This window comes from Rhipicephalus microplus, chromosome 6, assembly GCF_043290135.1.
Source record: "Rhipicephalus microplus isolate Deutch F79 chromosome 6, USDA_Rmic, whole genome shotgun sequence".
NCBI classification, from domain to species: domain Eukaryota; kingdom Metazoa; phylum Arthropoda; class Arachnida; order Ixodida; family Ixodidae; genus Rhipicephalus; species Rhipicephalus microplus.
This window is the reverse complement of record NC_134705.1, coordinates 99,204,981-99,221,070: the sequence shown is the minus strand read 5'-3', so window position 1 is coordinate 99,221,070 and position 16,090 is coordinate 99,204,981. Positions and strand designations below refer to the sequence as shown.

Genomic DNA, 16,090 nt, shown 5'->3' with positions numbered 1-16,090 from the left:
CCGAGAAGAAATTCAGAAGCTTTGGACTCCTCCAGTGGATACACCAGTGACCGCCGTTGCCGCAGTCGTTCGTGATGATCTCGGTCGCGATCAGCGTCAGCTGAGTTACGCCGACGCGTTCCGCCATCCACCACCCGTCCCGCCTATTACATCATACTACCAGCCACCTACAGCCGCACCTTCGTTGCAACCATTGCAGGAGGCTTTCAGACGTCGGCTCATGTCTCCGATGTCTCTATACCACCAGCCACCACTTGCCGCGCCTTACTCACCACCACGAGAGGACATAGAACGCCCAAAATTTCGCTGAACGGACGCTTGGCGCACCGTCGATCGGCGCCCTCTCTGATTCAGCTGTGGTGGTGTCGGCCATATAGCTCGCTATAGTTGGTACCACGACACATCGCTTCGCCCGTCTCGGCCAGGGTACGATGGTCGCCGTGCCAACGACGACTATATTGTTTGCCATGACGACCCTGGTTTTCGAGGACTTTCAACAATGTGGTCTCCCTATCATGAGTCGCTTCCTAATCGCCAGCCCTATTCCACCCACATGTCACGCTCTCCATTCCCTGCTCAGACATCGTCACCAAATCGACGTACTTTTGCTGACCTTCGGGGAACAAGGTCACCCAGCCCTTACCGGGGAAACTAAAGGCGGTGAGCTCTCGGGGTAAGGTCGCAGCCCGACCACAAGACGATAAAACGTCCCCAGTACTGCCACTACAGAACGACTCGACGCCGACGAATAATAAAACTACGAATTGGTGAGCGCGAACCTCAAGGTAATTATTGATGGAGAGCAAGTGACGGCCTTAGTCGATACGGGTGCTGATTTTTCCATAAAAAGTCACAAGCTGGCTGATCATCTTAGAAAAGTAAAAACGCCATGGACAGGACCACGTATAAGAACAGCGGGTGGTCAATTGCTGCTCCCTACTGAAAGATGGACAGCCAGAATCAGCATAGGAGATTCCTCTTTTGTCGCGACTTTCTTTGTTCTCCCAGAGTGCTGCAAAGATTTAATTATAGAAATGGACTTTATCAGGGACCATGGCGCAATAATCAACATCCCGGACCACGTGGTTTCATTTTACGAGAGTGCTCGTCTGACTGATCCTACATCACCGGAGCACAAATCCTTTCGTCTCAAAGACCAGTATATAGTCGTGCCGCCTCGATCATGTATCCTCGTTCTAGTAGCATGTCACGCACCGTTCGACGGTGAAGGAGTCGCCGACCAACTAACCTCACTGCTTTTCGCACACGGAATTTCCATAGCACGAGGAATAGTCAATGTCACCGACGACCGAACGAACGAACGAACGAACAAATGAACGAACGAACGATCTGTTGACCAATTTCACCTCCGAGCGACGGCACCTTCCAAAAGGCACAACGTTGGCACATTTCGACGAGATCGCTGATGTTCGTGACTGCTTTTCAGCACTCGAAGCAACATCTGTACAAGACCCACGTGACCTAGCACCTAACCTTGACGTCAGCCCTACTTTAACTCAGCAACAGCGGGAACGCCTGCTTGTGCTGCTAGACGAGTTCCACGACTGTTTTGCGTCGACCTCGAAAGTTGGCCGGACGTCCTTGACCAAGCACCGAATCATCACAGAGGACACGACTAGACCAATCCATCAAAATCCGTATCATGTGGCTTCAAAAGAACGAGAAGCGATAGGACAGCAGGTAACAAAAATGCTTGAAGACGACGTCATTACCGTCGAAAAGCCCCTGGGCATCACCTGTTGTTCCAGTGAAAAAGAAGGACGGCGGCCTGGGTTTCTGTGTCGACTATAGAAAGCTAAATCAGGTTACAAAAAAGGACGTGTACCCGCTTCCCCGCATAGATGATCCGATTGACAGGCTTCAAAACGCACGTTCCTTCTCTTCTATAGACTTAAGAGCGGATATTGGCAAATTAAAGTAGACTCCAGGAATTGTGAAAAAACTGCTTTCGGGACGCCAGATGGACTGTACGAATTTAAGGTTTTACCATTTGGCTTGTGCTCCACGCCTGCTACTTTCCAGCGTCTCATGGATAACGTTCTCTCTGGGCTTAAATGAAGAACCTGCCTAATATACCTTGACGACGTCATTGTGTTTTCTACAACGTTTGACGAACACCTTGAATGATTGCAAATGGTCTTGTAGGCCATACGAGCCGCAGGCCTGACGCTCAAGCCGGAGAAATGTCACTTCTGCTTTGAGTAACTGCAGTTTTTGGCCATGTAGTCAGTTATGCAGGAGTTCGTCCAGACCTCGAAAAAGTTGCCGCCGTCGCACACTTTCCAATACCATCAGATAAAAAGGCAGTGAGGCGTTTTCTTGGTCTCTGTGCATATTATCGGCGGTTTATTCCAGATTTTGCGTGCATTGCGTCACCTTTAACTCGTCTCACGAGGGATGAGTCTGCAATTGTTTGGGGCGACTAACAGGGAGATGCTTTCAATGACTTCCGGCAACGTCTACAGATGACCCCAGTGCTTGCCTATTTTGATGACACAGCCCCTACAGTGCTCCACACTGACGCCAGCAATGTTGACCTCAGAGCTGTGCTTGTGCAGCGCCAGGATGACGAGAAAAGAGTGATCGCTTACGCAAGCAGAACTCTGTCACGCACAGAAGCAAATTACTCGACCGCTGAAAAGGAATGCCTCGCCGTGGTGTGGGCAGTTATGAAATTTCGCCCATACCTGTATGGCTGCCCATTCAAGGTTATCAGTGACCACCATTCCTTGTGTTGGTTAACAAGTCTGAAAGATCCTTCCGGGCGATTGGCACGCTGAAGCCTTAGACTACAGGAGTTTGATATAACGATGGTGTATAAGTCGGGAAAACGACAAACGGACGCCGACTGCCTATCTCAATCACCATAGAGTCGGCTGCTGCTTTTGATGAAGAGACAGCGTTCTTTGGAATCCTCGACACGTCAACCATCACAGATCACCAGCATGACGATCCTGAGCAACTTGGCTTGATTAAATATTTAGAAGGACAAAGCCAAAATGCACCCAAAGTCTTTACAAGAGGACTATCGTCGTTCTGTCTGCGAAACAATGTCCTTTACAAAATGAACTTCTCGTCAGACGGGTCCACCTACCTGCTTGTCGTCCCTACCACTCTTCGTTCTGAGGCAATGCAAGCGTGCCACAACGATGTAGCATCTGGACATTTAGGCTACACGCGCACACTGAGCAGAATTCGAGGGAGATATTACTGGCCTAGACTCACCGCTGCCGTGAAGCATCATGTTCGGACCTGCCTCGATTGCCAGCGGCGCAAGTCACCTCCAACGAAACTAGCTGGTTTGCTACGCCCTGTCTAGATCCCCACAACGCCAGTTGACCAGATCGGAATGGACCTTTTGGGCCCACTTGCCACATCTAGTGTTGGTAACTGCTTGGTTATAGTGGCGACCGACTACCTTACTCGCTACGCCGAAACAAAAGCCATCCAGAGAGGCACAGGAGTGGAGGTAGCCCGGTTCTTCATAAAGAACATTGTGCTGAGACACGGTGCGCCATCGATCGTTATAACAGATCGCGGAACCGCATTCACGGCTGCGCTTTTAGATGACGTGTTAGTGCTCAGTGGTACTATTCATCGCAAGTTGACAGCTTACCATCCACAAACCAACGGGTTGACCGAGCGACTTAGCAAAACTCTGGAAGACATACTTCCAATGTATGTGGACATCGAACACAAAAACTGGGACGAGATTCTCCCTTACATAACGTTCACATACAATACTGCGAAACAAGAAACCGCACGGATGACCCCATTCAGCCTTGTTCACGGACGAGAAGTAAGAACGATGTTAGACGCGATGCTGCCACACGAATGCGATGACAACGAAACGAGTGCTGACGCAATTACTCAATGCGCAGAGGAAGCCAGGCAACTCGCACGTCTGCGAATATACCAACAGCAAGAGTACGACGCAGGCCGCTATAACCAACGTCATACACCTGTAACGTACGAAACCTGGGACAGGGTAGGGTGTGGACGCCTGTACGAAGACGGAGACTACCCGAAAAGTTGCTCAGAAGGTACTTCGGACCTTATGGAGTGCTGCGACGACTAAGTGACGTTACCTATGAAGTCTTCCCGGATAGCCTAAACTGTTCAAGGCGCCGCCAACACTGACCTGAGCTCGTGCACGTAGTGCGCATTAAGCCATACGTCAGCGAGTGACTCTGCGAGGCACCGTTACTTCTACAAAGTGACTTCATGCGTGAATTACTGTCTCAGCTATAGCATCGGGGCGATGCTCTTTTAAGGGGAGGCTAATGCCGCGTCCGAAACAAAGAACGAAGACAATGTGCGCGCCAACAGCCTCGTGAAAAGGGGGACTGAAGAAGACGACGTGCTTTTGTTTTGCTCGCCTGCTCTTGGCTCCTGCAACAGAACACACGCCGCGGGTCTCTGACTCAACGTCTCGGTGCACTGCTTACGTTGAACCGCGACAATACCTTCGTCATCCCTTCACGTACTGTAATACTAAATTTGGTAAACGTGACGCAATCGAAACGGTCGTGAGTGCATCAGGAGTGTGGCATGTAGTCAAGATGTTGCATGAGAATTTTATGTTAGGGTCTGCCGCTTGTGTTCGCCATGCAATCACACCATACCATACAAGTTTTGCAAAATGCCATGTGAACGAAACCACCGCAAGAGCTGCAGGACCATGAAATGTAAATCATGACATTCATGGCATACATTAGGCAAATATGTTCTTCAGTCAAGTTATGCCATACCAAGTTTGGTATCGATACCAATATTGAAACGGCGAGGAGAGGTAAAGTCGTAAGTGGATAGATAGATAGATAGATAGATAGATAGATAGATAGATAGATAAATAGATAGATAGATAGATAGATAGATAGATAGATAGATAGATAGATAGATAGATAGATAGATAGATAGATAGATATATGATAGATAGATAAATAGATAGATAATTATATAGATAGATAGATAGATAGATAGATAGATAGATAGATAGATAGATAGATAGATAGATAGATAGATAGATAGATAGATAGATAGATAGATAGATAGATAGATAGATAGATAGATAGATAGATAGATACGCTCAAAGTCGCCGAAGTTCGCCATGAAATGCTTCGCATTTATTAGCTCGGCGTTGCCTGGTTGTGGTTGTGGTCGTGGTTATAGTCACCCTCCCCTTAAGTTCCCCTTCCCCACGCGAAAAATTGCAGCTGGCCAACAACGTAGACATGACGGGCATCAACGTTAGACGCACGTTGCGTTTCTATCTAGTCGGGCTGTGGCATTCAATAATCTAACATTGTGAGAGTAGGTGTGAGAGTACCCGAATTCAGCCTCAATTCAGGGACGGGTCTTCTAGCTGTCACACTACTTTATCTGATTCCGCTCCCACCGCTAACTACTACAGCTACCACAAGCATTTATGACAACAAAGGTTTCTTTATTAATTTATCATAGATGTCAGTCATTGCAATAGAGATGCATTACTAAGTGTGAACGTTAGTGTGTTCACTTTCAAGGGTTCCATAGCTTTGAAACATCGAGAGATATTGGGCAGCTCTTATACTAATTTACAGTTTACCATTCACAATGCGCGAACTCGACGCTGCGATTTCTGCGTCCCGACGGTCGTCCGCACCAGTGCCTGACGGAATTGCTTATTCGGCTCTATATCACCTCAGCCAGGAAGCAAGGCAGGCTCTCTTGTCGTTCTACAACTCTACGTAGGAAACAGCGACAGTCCCAGAGAGTTGGAAGTGCAGCCGCATAGTGGCTTTACTGAAACCAGGCAAGTGTTCACACGAGTTGTCTTCTTATAGACCCATTGCCTAGCCAGTTGCATCGGTAAGGTGATGGAACGCATGGTGCTGGCAAGATTGGAAAGGCTGCTGGGGAATAATGTCGGCTTACCAGAATTTATAAATGAAATCCGTAGAGGTCGATCATCTATAGACGGTGTTGTAGACCTAGTTTCTTCTGTTGAAAAGGAAAGACAACGTCAGAGATTGGTAGGGGTCATTTTCTTAGATATAAAGGGCGCGTACGAGATCGTCTACCATGAGGCCATTCTTGACGCACTTGAAGACATCAGCGTAGGTGGCCGACTACACGCATGGGTAGGGAGCTATCTCATAGGACGTACCAGTTTTATGTCGACATCTGACGGTGACACGGCCAGGCACCCCATAAGCCGTGGAGTTCCTCAAGGCGCCGTCCTGAGCCCCATGCTCTTTAACATAGCACTCATTGGCCTTGAAGCTGAGCTTCCCGACTTTGTCAGAATCAGTGCGTATGCGAACGACATATGCATAAAGGCATCTGGAGCAACGCGACCGCAACTGCGAGCAAGGCTACAACAAGGCGCATCAATAGCATCTAAGTACTTACGTCGTCAGGGCCTGGAACTTTCAATAACAAAATGTGCTGCATTGGCATTTACGAAGAAATCAATGTCGTGGTACCCAATCTTCGCTCACGGAGCAGTAATTCCCATGGTCAAGCACCACCGCTATTTAAGGGTCGTCATTGATCGCAACCTGTCCTGGCCAAAACATTTGACTGTGCTGCGAAACAAACTAATCACTTTTGTGTATGTTCTTCGTGTTATAGCAGGACTGAGATGGCGCTCTTCAGAGAAAAGTCTTCTGCAGTTATACAAGGCATTATTTGTGGGCTATATAAGGTACAGCTCACCTGTGCTCTCCAGCATGCGGGCAAAGTGCCTTCGTACTTTAGAGAGCCTTCAGGTCCGAGCACTGAGAATATGCCTTGGCCTGCCACGGTGCACGTCCACCTCTGGCACTATAGAGGAGTCCCGCACCTACGCTATACAGGTTTACACGTCCTGTGAGCCTCTTCGAGTGCACCTTCGTCTGCTGACCTGACATGCACGGCATCCGTTGTCTTCGCTACAAGTGGACCGACCAGGCTGTACCTATTCGCGATGCCTTGATACGCACAGGCACGTGATCCCTTCAGGCTTTGCACCAGCCGCAATCCCTGCAGTGCCTCCATGGACATTGACTAAACCACTGGTGTGCCTTCACATACGTGGAATTTTGTATAAGTCGAGTGTTTTTTATATTGCCCTCAAGCAACTCACCTTGGCACATTTTGATGACCGATACAGCGACTCTGTACACATTTACACCGATGGATCCGTAACTTTATCCGCCTCAGCTGCAGCCTTCGTGATACCTCAACTCAGTATTTCCCGACAGTGCAAATTAGATCATAGGTCATCTTCGACAGCTGCTGAACTTGTTGCTACACAAGAAGCCATAAAATTTGTGAACGACCAAGCGCCGCGTCAATGAACGTTTCTGTCTGAATAAACATCAGCGCTTCAAGCTACCTATTCTTGCTCAAGAAGAGGCCAATTGTACGAGTTAGCGTTAGGAATCGTCCAAGCATTTGACCTAACACACAGGAGCGGTCACTTGATTACACTCCAATGAATTCCTGGACACTGCGGCCTGGTTGGCAACGAAACAGCTGATAGCGAAGCAAGAGCGGCAATATACAACGCTCCTATGTACGTCCAAGTACCGTACTCGCGAAGTGACGTCCACACATTGTTGAGATCCCTCATGCGCGAATGCGATGCCACTTACTGATTGCTACCAGATCACCGGAACAAGCGCCTGTGGGAAATAGACCCCGGAATGACTTTTCGTCTTCCAGATAAAATAAGCCGAAGACATGGTAATATACTGCACCGAATTCGCCTGGGCGTCGTCTTCACTCGCCACTACACCCACCTAATCGGTCGTGCGGACAGCCCGAATTGTGAACGCTGCCAAGTGCGCGAAACGATAGCTCACATATTTTGTGACTGTGCATTATACGTGGCGCAAAGAAAAATGCTAACTGCAACGTTGGCAAGCATTGGACGAACACCATTAAGTGAAAGCCACATATTGTCAGCAATGAACGACCAAACAGTGTCAAAAACTGTTACAATGGCTGCTCGAGACTTTATAAAAAGCACTGGACTAGAAACTACACTGTAGGGTACTATGCTGAGTGGCTACTGTACATACGCACCACCTCTTCTTGTCCCCATCATCACCCTTCATCCCTCTTTCCTTCCCCTTTCCCTTATCCTCTGTGTAGAGTAGCAGGCTAGAGCGCACTAGCTCAGGCCGACCTCTCTGCCTTCTAATAAATTCTCACTCACTCAATCAGTACAGCTAACATTCCACTATTTCTGGGAAAACTTGCTCCACTTCCGTGTTATACCGATTACTGTGACGCAGAGATAAGCCAAGTTTTTTTTTATTAAATTCATTTAGATTATCACCATTACTGATTGGTTGTAACCATCAACCTTCTTCGGGGCTTTATAAGAAACCAAAGTCTTTCAGAACCACTTCCTATTGACACTACCCTAACTGAGCACGTTCCCCTGTATTACTGCAAATTTTTTCCTGTCCCTTAGCTACCCAACAGCCACCCTAGGTTGCGTTTCGCGTTTCTTGGCAATCATTGCGTTGCTCTCACTTAGCATTCTATGTCTTTCTTACACATATTGCGTGCCTCCATTCTTTGATTCCATGTATTTTTTGTGGCACTGCTTGTACAGGACGTACGTGCAAAATTTCAAAACCACGTTGTCTGCTAAACGTAAAACATAGTTCATGTGAACATGCGTTCCAACTATTAGGCTGTGTTGTTGCATAATGTGTGTCAATAGGCCTGAAAACCATACCTATATGGCTCTGATTTCGGGTCAAGTTCACATGGGATCATACACACAAACTTCATGAGATTAAATCTGATTATTTTAACAAGGCAATATTGTAACGGCCACTAAACACACAAAAGCGAAGTAAAGTTTAACATGTCTTTATATGCAGCAATTGCCACCAGCTTCACTGTTCTCAAAACACTGTCTTCCTCGTTCACTGTTCTCGTCTACCCCTCACGCGCTGGTCACCCCGTTGTTATGATTCACTACATCCACCACCCCCTCTCTCCTGGAGTCGGAGCCAGAAGACGAAGAGGCGCGCGTGCAGAAATCACGCGGCCCATAAAGTTTCAACTCGCTAGCATTGGCTGGAAAACATGGTTTCGGCTTTTGGTGCCCAGTTCGGGAATTATTTCCAGGCGGAACGTAACAGTGCCTAGGGTATTCACCACGTGAAATGGGCCGGTATACCGGAGAAAAAACTTCTGGCAATGATGTGGAACACGCTGGGTGCGTCGAACCATTACTAGGTCTCCTGGTTTGAAAGGGGTGTGGTTCTCGTTGGAAGGCGAGCTTAATTTCGCCTGACGATGCGCTATTGCCAGGTGCGCTCTAAAGCGAGCCTTCCGAATAAGCTCCGAAGTACTGGTTTCATCCAGATGGTTTTGCGTTGTGTTTAAACCAAAGAAGCTCTCTTGCGGAAGCCTTGGCGTCCTTCCATTGACAAGCTTGAACAGTGACTCCCTTGTGATTTCTTGCTGTGACGTACTGAGGGTGAAGACAGCTGAGGCAACGTATTCGTCCCAGTTGTTATGACTGAGACTCACGTATGACGACAGTATGTTCTTTATGGTACAATTTGTACGTTCCACCAGACCGTTTGTTTGTGGGTGCTGAGGAGTGGCTGCGGCATGCTGAATTCTATGGTCGTTTAGTAGGTTACTGAGTGCGTGGGACGTGAAAGCTGTGCTACGATCAGTAATGAGCAAGCGTGGCGTGCCGCGTCAAAAAAAGACACACTCGTTCATGAACGCTAGGACGTGCAGAGTTGAAAAGTCAGGGATGGCCCTGACCTTGGTCCACTTCGTGAGATAGTTCGGGGAAACGATGAGGAACTTGTTGCCGCGCGACGTACGTGGAAATGGTCCCATTTGATCAAGTGCCAAAACATCAAAAGGTGTTTCAGGAGGACGGATAGGTTGCATGGGGGCTGGTTGCGGATTTGTGGTAGCCTTCCGGCCTTGACAGACTGTGCACGACAAAACGTAGCGGGAAATGTCACTGTGCATGCGCCGCCACCAAAACATTTCTTTGATGCGTGCCAGCGTCTTGTGCAGCCCGCAGTGACCGGCAGTTGGAGCATCGTGGCACATGAATAGCACCGATTGTGGCATGGCTATCGGCACAACAGGCACGCAAGACCCATCCCGATAATGTCGGTGATAAAGAATTCCCTCTCGGACGACATACGACGCAGAAAGACTTTAACGTCGACGCTTGGGAGTGCGTACTTAACCGGACAGTCGTCAGGATATATTGACAAATTCTGTGCCTTGAAGCTGCGTAGTTCCTAAATCAAGCACTGCAGAAACTAGGGAGATGTCGCTGAGAGCTGTCAGGTGGCGAGAAATGTAGTCAGCGTCCTGATGGCGAGCGCCGCTGTGATGGCGAATAGAAAAGTTGTCCTCTTGCAGCTTGAAAGCCCAGCTGGCGAACTCAGCGTTGAGGTCTTTTTTTGTTTGTTTGAAGCCATTAAAAGGCGACGTTGTCGGTAACGACCGTGAAGCTTTTACCATCAACGTATTGACGAAATTTTTTGACTGCCCAAACTACCGCCAAGCACTCAAGTTCAGAGGCTTGGTATCAACTCTCTGGTTCAATCAGCCGGCGGCTAGCATAAGCGACCGGTCTCTCCTGCCTGTCCTCGTTAGTTTGCAAGACAACAGCTCCGAAACCAAGACCACTGGCATCGGTGTGTAGAATTGTTTCGGCAATCTCGTCATGGTACACGAGCGTTGGTGGTGCTTGAAGGGCAGTCTTGAGGTCGCGGAAGGCAGCTTCTTGGCCAGGTCACCATTTCCAGTGAACTTCTTTCTTGAGTAGCTCGTTGAGAGGTATCTCACGAGAAGCAAAGTCAGGAACAAAGCGTCTGAAGTATGAACCTCATATTTCAGGGCTCATGGATCAGGGATCAGGGCTCATGGAATCAGCCCTGATCCCATGAAGGAGCTTCATGGGATCAGGGCTGATGCCTTTGGCGCTGGCTACGTTTCCCAAGTAACTGAGTTCTGAAAAGCTGAAAAAGCACCTGGAAGGTTCAATGCAAAGGACAGCGTCTTGGAGGGCACGCAAGGCCATTTACAAACGCCTGAGATGTTCGGGAAACGTGGGAGCATAGACAAATATGTTGTCTAAATAGACCAAAGCCATCGGCCACTTGAGATGCCGAAGAACTTGCTTCATTAATTGCTGGAATTTAGGAGCGTAGGAGAGACCAAACGGCAGGCGCTTAAACTTGTATAGGCAATCCGGAGTTATAAAGGGGGTCTTCGCGGTGTTATTCGGGTCTAGTTCCACCTGCAAATAGCCAGAAAGAAGACACAGCGTAGTGGAAAAATGGGCACCATGCAGGCGGTCAACGGCATCGTCAAGATGAGGAAGCGGATAGATGCCCGGCTTGGTGACATTATTTAGCCATCGATAATCAACACAAAAACGGATTGTGCCGTCTTTCTTTCTCACAAAAACTACGGGGGACGACCACGGACTTTACGAGCGCGATATGATACCACGCTTAAGCATGTCATCCACTTGCTTAGCAATTTCTGTGCGTTCAGAGGCAGAAACTCGACGCGGGTGATGCCTAACAGAAACTTCAGAGCCGGTGCCGATTCTGTGCTGCAGCACCAAAAGAGTGTGGCCGAGCTCACTGGGCGACATCGCCACGCAGTCCTGGAATTTTCATAGAAGTGCTTGAATTTCAGCTTTCGGTGACGGAGTCAAGCTGAAGCTGAAGATGAATTCATTCCAGTCTAAGGGCGATGCAGTTAGTGGCCAAGGTGCTACAGGCTATACTACTGCTACGAGAGACGGTGCTTCAAGGTAGGTACAGGTACCGAGGATGTTGCCTGAGAGCATGCAGAGGATACGGCCGGATAGGTTAAAGAGAAGCACTGCAAAGGTTTTGCCGGAACAGCAATGGAGCGCCCGCCGCACTGCGAATTCGCCTCCAGGCCGGGAACAAACGGTGCTTCTTACAAGAGTGTTCTTGTCGACAAAGGACTTGTCGGTGCTGTAAACAGGGACCCACGCAGCAAACGACAAGGCGATGGTAACTGAAGTAGCCATTATCGCAGGATTGAAAAGCAGGGATGGTTTTTCAATTTCAGGTTGTTTACTTCTGTTTGTACCCACGGCTGTATTCGTGCCCCTTGTTAGAATGCCAACTTTCGGAGAAAAAATATTAATCAGACTTTGCATCATGTGGTAGTTGTCAGTGAGCACGGAGCGCGCTTTGTCAAATGTTCTGTAAATGACATGACTCAACTGGAAATACGACTGCCTAGAGCAAGATTTAGTGGACGCTTCAACACTTGCTCGAATTGGTGTCCAAGCGGTAGATGTCAGTACAATCGGTGCCGTTAAACTGCAAAATAATGCTAAACTCTGCGCACCAATCATAGCCTAAGATCAATGGCACACACAAGTTTGAGACCACAAGGAACTGCTGTCTCACTGTCTTCCCTAACGCACACACATTCAGGCAGACTTTGCCGAGAGTGCGTAGAGTGGCTCCATCAGCTAAGACGAGATGGAGTCAATCGGTCTGCTCATGACTCACCGAAAATCTTCCAGACAAGAAACTCATCCCTAAAAAACTGAATGCAGTCCCTGTGTCCACTAGTGCTTCAACGTGCTGCGGCGAATCTACAAGCTTCACCGGCAGAGTTGACATCTCGGTGAAGAGGCCAAGTGAAAGAAGAGGGGCTTCAGGCATTACGCGTGATCCTGCCCTCGATGACTTGCATTGTAGTTTCACGGGGAAAGACTGCACAGGAGGAGCTTAGTTTATCAGCGACTAGGTTACCCGAGGGCAGTTCCGAGTGAAATGCCTAACATCATGGCAGTGGTAGCACCGGAGTACCGCTGCAGAATCGTGGAGCCGAGTAGGAGCCAAAAGCCGGGTCCGGGATGGTGCGTCCGTGTAGGGTGGCCTCCGGTATGGATCCTCAGTTGCTTGCGAGCGTTCGTGTATTTCCGCCTCAAGAGCGACAGCTAAAGCTGTTCGTACGTAAACAGGACGAGCGAGGCGGACGAAGTGGTGGACACTTCTGTTACTGATGGCATCAACAAAGGCATTAGCAGCAATAAAGTCAATGGTTGCGGTAGGGCAACTCGACAAGGCCTTCCGGGACAAGCTGTTGACGTGAATAGCTAGCTCTTGAAGGTCGCGGTGGTCTTACTGGACGTGTCTTGGTTTTGTGAGGTAGAGCTGAAGCAGATGATTGTCACCAAATCTGGTTTCCAGCGCCGAGACCAGAGCTTCATTGCTCGAGCGGACGACTTGCTGGGTGTACTCGAGGTATTCAACCGCGGCGCCACGGACCTGTACAACGAGCGCCTGAGCTTTATTTTGAACTGTCCAGCAATTTAGGGCTGCAACGTACTCGAACTGCGCCAAAAATTCTGCCCACGACGTGCTGCCATCGAATGTAGGCAGTGAAAGTTCTGCTCCCAAAAACTGAGGCTGAGCTGACAGAGGAACATTTTGTTCGACCACGTTAGACACACATTACTGAAGGTCAGAGTGCTCCTCAATGACAGAGAGCCACGCAGCTACGTCGGCGACGGCGTCCGCCTTCGGGGCACGTAGGACGAGGGTGGCCTCAAGAGAGAGCAAGCGGGTAGCGTAGCGAGTTTTGAAATCTTGCATAAGAGCTCGTCTGTCGGCCTCACCTTGGAAAAGAAGAGCCTGCAGGCAGTCAGGTATAGGTAGACTGGCACCAGCGCTTGACTGTTGAATGTTATTTTGCGTATCCTGGACATCGAACTCTGATAGAAGAGGCTGATGGGGTGCTGGTGGCGGGATGTGTGAGGACACTGGGGCTCCCGTGGCCTATGGCAAGCTTTCCTGCGTAGTTGGGACAGGAGGTTCCAGGGCCGTCGACGACGTGTCGCCTTCCGTAGGGTGCATCTGTAAAGTGTCGACTGTTGCTGTCATCGCGGCAGCCTTACTCCTCGTACAGATAGGTTAACGTTGTCACCGCTGCCACCAAATGTAATGCACGAAAGCTAAATGCACTTTAACACGGCTTTAATCTGGCGGCCATTGGCACCACTCTCATTGTTCTCAAAACACTTCGTCTTCCTCGTTCTCTGTCTTGGTGTACCCCTCATGCACCGGTCACTTCATTGTTATGATGCACTACAATATGCACACTGATTGCGTCCCATGAATGCGTGCTAATAAATACGAACTTCCTTAGACATAAGAAGTCTCTGCGGCGTCGAATATATACTAAGGCTGTATTGCGCTTTCTGTAGCTGTCTTGTATTCATGAGACGACGTTTTCCCACGGGATCGAGGCGTGTGTAACATCCGAAGATTTTTGTCGTAGATAACGGGGTTTAAAGTGCAAATAGGCCTGGAGTTGAAGCGCCAACTTAGCCATTGAAACAGCAATGCGCGCGAGTACCGATTGTGCGATTGCATTTAAAATGAAGCTGAAGTGTGCTTCAAGATTTTCTTTGTAACAGCAAAAGTTTTTGTCGAGGTGGGTGCTCACTTAATAATGTTATGTGGAGTGTTGCGTTCCAAAACCAGGACACGAATATGAGAGATGCCGCAGTGGAGAGCTCCGGAAATTTTGACCAACTGATGTTCTTCATCGTGCACTGATGTCACGTATAATCTGTTTCCCATACCATGTGCAACGTTGTGGAAGCTAAGGAGATTTCTCGCAGTCGATGCATTCACAACAAAAAGTAGTTCGATGTTGTTACCACCAAAAATGTAATTTTTGTGTGTTATTTGAGCGAGAAGTCAATGAAGATACAATGTGCCCTACAAACAAAAACGCCGTTCAACGTCTGTGATTAGGTGGCTGTATAGCTTAGTTTTCGCGTGACGTTACATACAGGCTATCTACTCTGAGTACGTCACGATGGCGGCCACCTGGAATTTCAGTGTCAGTGCAGGATAATACACCACAGGGTCATTCGAAACCCGCGTGCTTTTGTAGCCACCCCACTTTCTTCTCTTTGCCAGTCGCGCCAAAGGGGAGCACAAAAACAAGAACGTGAGGGTGCACCGGCCCTAATCACATTTAATGCGAGCGACCACGAAACACGTGGATTTACACGTTTTCTGGCCAACCTTCTTGCATAGCTTCCACAGCGTTGCAACTGATGTATGAAATGGAGTGTAGTTGATGGGCCTCTATTATTTTGTCGCCATGAAAATGCGACCACCACGGCCAGCATGGGACCCGTCACCCTTGGATATGCAGCCGAGCCAACACCGCCTAGACTTTTTTCAGGCCTCCGCAAGCCTACTTGACGTCATCAGTGTGAGATCTGCCTGGAAGCTGGCTTCACTCAAATGACCGGCACACGTTCGCGTTTTGTCGTTCCGTGGCCCAGTTGCACTCGTAGCATTTTTTTTACTCAGAGGTTTACACCTAGAAGCACTTACCACAGTGTACTTTGTGGGCGCAAAATCCTTGTGAGGGATCGCTCGCGTCCATGCGGTTCTTTGGTCGGCGTCCATCGGAAAGCGATAGACGCGCGCTTTAGGTCCATGAGCATAGTTAGAGTTGCAACCCGGTGCACAGCAGCATCCAGGCATATTGCGTAGTTTACCCAACCATGCTCACACAGCACAAGAGAAAGAAAAAACAGCCTGAGCGGTAACAAAATGCAACTAGCCTACAACCACAACCGCCAGCAGAGCGAGCGAGCTGGCTCGCTCGCTCGCTCGCATCGGTTTCCGATGGACGCCGACCAAAGAACCGCATAGACTCGAGCGATCCCTCGCAAGGATTTCGCGCCCACAAAGTACACTGTGGTAAGTGCTTCTAGGTATAAACCTCTGAGTAAAAAAAATGCTACGAGTGCAACGGGGCCGCGGAACGACAAAACGCGAACGTGTGCCGGTCATTTGAGTGAAGCCAGCTTCCAGGCAGACCTCACACTGATGACGTCACGTAGGCTTGCGGAGGCCTGAAAAAAAGTCTAGGTGGTGTTTGCCGAGCCCCCTAGTCACTGTTCCACTGAGGTGGACCGTTTGGTGCTCACATTCATTGGTGTTATCTTATTATAGATGCATGTTTCATAGCAAAGCTTACCCACTAATTTTTAATACTTTTCACCTGT

At 48.9% G+C, this 16,090-nt stretch overlaps 1 protein-coding gene across 1 annotated transcript in view; it reads right to left on the bottom strand.

Annotated features, from left to right (window-relative positions):
* Positions 1 to 16,090, bottom strand: part of LOC142765386 (uncharacterized) — a 244,942-nt gene that overhangs the window by 14,949 nt on the left and 213,903 nt on the right. The gene's annotated exons all lie outside the window — the stretch shown is intronic.